Source organism: Cornus florida, unplaced genomic scaffold (genome assembly GCF_030987335.1).
Source record: "Cornus florida cultivar Cherokee Brave unplaced genomic scaffold, ASM3098733v1 CherokeeBrave_3.0.0_Hap2_Chr01, whole genome shotgun sequence".
Classification (NCBI taxonomy): Eukaryota; Viridiplantae; Streptophyta; class Magnoliopsida; order Cornales; family Cornaceae; genus Cornus; species Cornus florida.
In genome coordinates this window covers 76581237-76586166 of record NW_026775571.1, presented here as the reverse complement: position 1 = coordinate 76586166, position 4930 = coordinate 76581237, and the positions used below count along the sequence as shown (strand labels likewise).

General features: G+C 35.5%; 1 pseudogene; it reads left to right on the top strand.

The window, feature by feature from the left end:
- Positions 1-2707: 2707 nt before the first annotated feature.
- On the top strand, positions 2708-3877 carry LOC132275180 (wall-associated receptor kinase-like 9; annotated as a pseudogene).
- Positions 3878-4930: the final 1053 nt, after the last annotated feature.

Genomic DNA, 4930 nt, shown 5'->3' with positions numbered 1-4930 from the left:
AAAATACGCCTGGAAGTTACAAGTGCCATTGTCTACCTGGGTACTCATCTGGAGATGGTGGACATAGTTGCTATGAACTCCAGGTATGATCATAGCAATGTGATCATTATTCTAGGTATGTCCTTTCCACCCCGGCACAAACACACACTCAGATATCAAAATACAATTGATCGATTCAGTTTGAGTCCATACAAAAAGGAACAAAATTTTGAACCAAACTGAAGGGAAAAAAAAAAAACTAGAATTTTTACTCAGTCAATATGATTTTTTTAACACAAATAGGATTCGACTTTGCAGACCTGGAATCCCTTCTGATAGTACAACTACCAATTGGAAACATGGTAGCAATTATGTAGCTCCCAAAAGTAACCAAAAATCCTAGATCAAATATGTGGACCAATAGCTTCAATACAAAGTCGAGCTTAATTTAATACGGCTAATTGAATTCAGGTTGGTCGAAAAGTAAATTTTGACGTTCATGATGCATACAGCAAAAAAAACTTCAATACTCTATTACAAGAAAATTTTAATTACACCCATATTAATGATGTGACATTATTATTATTAGATACTAATACGTAGTAATAAGAAATGATTACAGTGTTTTAGTAGGAAAAGTATATTATTTTGTTCAATCTCTAAGCGGACAATTCATATTAATGAGAAGAAATAAATATATCACGTTATATTGATCCATGTAAACATAACCTTTTTTTTATTTTACAATCACTTTTTGACATGAATATGACCCCTTATTAAATGAATAACAGGAAACAACCTGTGAAACAAGTTCAATAAATAAGTCTCTTAAAAGTATTTCTATCCACATCAACAACCTAATGGCAGGCTACAACTTTGGAACCACCGTTTAATGAATTTGGCATTGACTAATGAGTCAATGACTAATAGTGTCAACAACCCGGTTATCACTTCTAATTGTGATAACAGGGTTAATAATCAAGTTGCGGACTTGATTGATTCTCCTTTTTACTTCTCAGACACCAACAACCGATTCATGGCCAACCTCGCCTTAATCGACTGGGAAGGAATGGCCATAGGGTGCGTGTCCAATTGCCATTTTACTTCAAGAGATGAAAGATGCTTTGGCATCAACTGCTGCAAAACCACAATCCCTCCATCACTAGACTTTATCAATGCATCTTTCAGAAGCATAGATTCAAACAATGATAATAAAGAGTGCAAATATGCCTTTATGGTGGACCAAGATTGGTTAACTAACCTGACCGACCCCTATGCCGTGCGGAAAATTATGGTGGTCCCCGGCTGTGCTGAGTTGGGGTGCAGAGGAGATGTGCCATATATTATATAATCATGTGTCTAATAGTTCATAATGCGGCACTAATGCTTCCTGCAATTTCAGTCAAAGCTCAACTTACGACCTATGCCATTGTGACCACGGCTATGAAGGAAACCCGTATTTGCTTCATGGATGCCAAGGTAAAGTTCTGCAAATTTTCAGTTTAGTTAGAGAGAGAGAGAAGTGGATGAGAGGGGATTTTTTTAAAATGCTTTGTGGTAGATTACATAGAATTGTAAGGTAATTAATGTCCTCTTGCATAATATAAGGGTAATTTAGCTACCATATAAATAGTTTTTAACGATCCCAACAGCTAATTAATTGGTGGGACAGGGTTCGTTGAGCGCACACACCAAACCTCAAAGGAGGTCAAAGTAATAAACTCCAAATGCTCAATTAGCGTGTAATTTGACAAAACCACGGGAATAAGTGTAATTTACCCTTAATTTAAACAATATGTACTATGTACACAAGTTAGAGTAATCTATTGTCACTTTTCTGTGTATGCCTCAACCACTCTGTATATTGTCCTGTGCAGGTGCGTACACAAATATGTTAATAACTTATTTTATTTGTTTTTGTATGTCAGATATTGATGAATGTGCAAGGAGAGAGACAAATCACTGTCAGAAGATCTGTGAGAATACACCTGGAAGTTACAAGTGCCATTGTCCACCTGGGTACTTATCTGTTGGACCTGGTGGACATAGTTGCTATGAACTCAAGGTTATTGAACCCAAGCAAAACAGGAATGTGATCATTATTCTAGGCATGTCCTTTCCACCCCGGCACAAACACACACTCAAATAACAAAACACATATTTGGAGCATATTTGAAGGTATTGATTATTGCTTAATCAGAATCAATATAATTGATCGATTCAGTTTGAGTCCATATAAAAAGGAACAAAATTTTGAACCAATATGATTTTTTAACACAAATAGGATTCAACTTTGCAGACTTGGAATCCCTTCTGACTCTACAATTACTATAGGAAACATGGTACCAATTATGTAGCTCCCAAAAGTAACCAAAAAGCCTAGATCAAATTTGTGGACCAATAGCTTCAATTCAATGTAGAGCTTAATTTAATATGGCTAATTGAATTCAGTTGAGTTGGTTCCTAATTTCTGTCGACAATTTTAATCGGATAAACTACTATGTAGCAAGGATATAGTCCCATTGCAGGACTCTTAACCATACAACTGGCTAACATGTTAAACACTAGAATACTGGGAAAGGACTTGTCTTTCTTATGGGAATAGATGGGATATGAACGAACCTAGGAAATATTAGCATATATACAAGTATTTTTTTCACTCAACATAAAATTTTTAGGTTGAAAAGCTGATTCTTTCCTATTGAGTTTTGCAGGTACTGGAATAGGTCTCGGAATACTATTTTTACTTGGTATATGGTGGATGATTAAACTAGTGAAAAGAAGAAGGGAAATTAAGCTCAAGCAAAAATTCTTTAAACGAAATGGGGGTTTGTTATTACAACAACAATCGTCTTCAGGTGAAGGTAATGTTGATAAAACCAAACTCTTCTCTTCAAAGGAGTTGGAAAAAGCCACTGACCACTTTAATGAGAATCGAATATTAGGGCAAGGAGGACATGGTATAGTTTACAAAGGCATGTTGGCAAATGGTAAAATTGTAGCGGTTAAGAAGTCCAAAATAGTGGATGAAAGTCAACTTGAACAATTTATTAATGAGGTAGTCATTTTATCACGAATTATCCATAGAAATGTAGTCAAGCTACATGGATGTTGTTTGGAGACAGAAGTGTCTCTGTTTGTTTATGAGTTCATCCCTAATGGAACCCTTTTTCAGTGTATCCATGACCAAAATGAAGAGTTCCCTCTTTCTTGGGACATTCGTGTTTAGATTGCTTTAGAAGTTGCAGGAGCTCTTTCATATCTACACTCAGCAGCTTCCATACCCATTTATCATCGAGACATCAAGTCCACAACCATATTGCTGGACGATAAATACAGAGCAAAAGTGTCCGACTTTGGGACTTCGAGATCTCTTGCAGTTGATCAAACTCACTTGACCACAAAAGTACATGGGACCTTTGGATACTTGGATCCTGTGTACTTCCAATCAAGTCAGTTGACAGAGAAAAGTGATATTTATAACTCTGGAGTAGTTCTTGTTGAGCTCTTAACAGGACAAAAACCAATCTCATCAACCATATCTTTAGAATATCGAAGTTTAGCAACATTTTTCCTATTGACAATGAAGGAGAATCGTCTATTTGATATTCTTGATGCTCGAGTTATAAAAGAAGAGATCATGCAAGTCACTAATCTTGCAAAACGATGCTTGAACTTGAATGGGAGGAAAAGGCCTACAATGAAAAAAGTTGCAACAGAGTTGGAAGCGATTAGAATGCTGCATGGAGCATCTACAATTCAACAAAGCTATGAAGAGGTTGAATTTGCAGTAGCTGAACTCACTAGGCTTTGGGAAACTTCTTTAACTTCTACTGGATTTTATCTAGATAGTAGTGTATTATCATCAACAAATGTTCAATATATGTTGTCCAAGTAAATGTGGTGGTTAAGGTTTTGTTTTTCCATATATCATGTTCTTGTTTGAATAATGGTGTATTATCACTGAAATATTTTCCAACTTCTAGCGTTTAAGAAATCATGATCAATAAGAAATTTTATTGTCGTCTATAATATTTTCCATCTTGTGTAAGCTAATCTTGATGAGAAATGCTCTTAACAGATGTTTCTTTGGAGTGTTTATGGATATCGTTTTATATCTAAACTTGAATTCTATAAAATGATTTTTTTTATTAGTTGTGAGTATGATACATCTCTTTTGTTGTTTTCTAGGGCTCAAGTTGTGTTATGCCCATTTTGAATGAGAATTGATACATTCTCTTATTCGAGTTCCCTATATAGACCAATATGGTCTACAAAGTTTAACTCCATTATCTTGAACCTTGCAGGAGATTCACTCAGAATTAAGCAAGTTGATCGGTTGATCAACTATACATCAACCTTCGCAATAGCACGAATCATTGTAAAATAGGGCTATTGGTCGGGTAAGTCGAACCACTGGGACTGCGCTAGTCTATGGCAACCTAAGAGGCTAGATTACTTTTAGAATGATGAGGGGGTATATAGAGTTTTGTTGGTTTGTCACTTAGTCACTAGAATTGAAATGTGCTTAAAGAAATAAATGCAAGGAATTTAAGAAGAAGAAGTCTAGAAAAGGAGGTCTAGGGAAGTGAATTCACCACCAATCCTATAAACATACTAAATTTCTATTAACTTGGGAAACAATTTCACTACATGGCAATGATATGTAGTAATACTAGATTGCTACATTATCCTCAAGAAAATCATAGGATCAAGATTTAAGTATAATCCCTCAAAGAGCCACATGCTAGAACTACCTAGATTAGGGTGTAGCCATAACATGCTCACTAAGCTAGGGACCATCAAACCCCTTAATCACTATGGTAATAGCACATGAAGTCAAGATACAAGATTAATCCATCAAAAGGAAGTCTTAAGCTATGGATTAACAAATTTCTCATACAACATGCCTTTAAACCCATTTCACAATTTCATTTCCATTCTCACTATG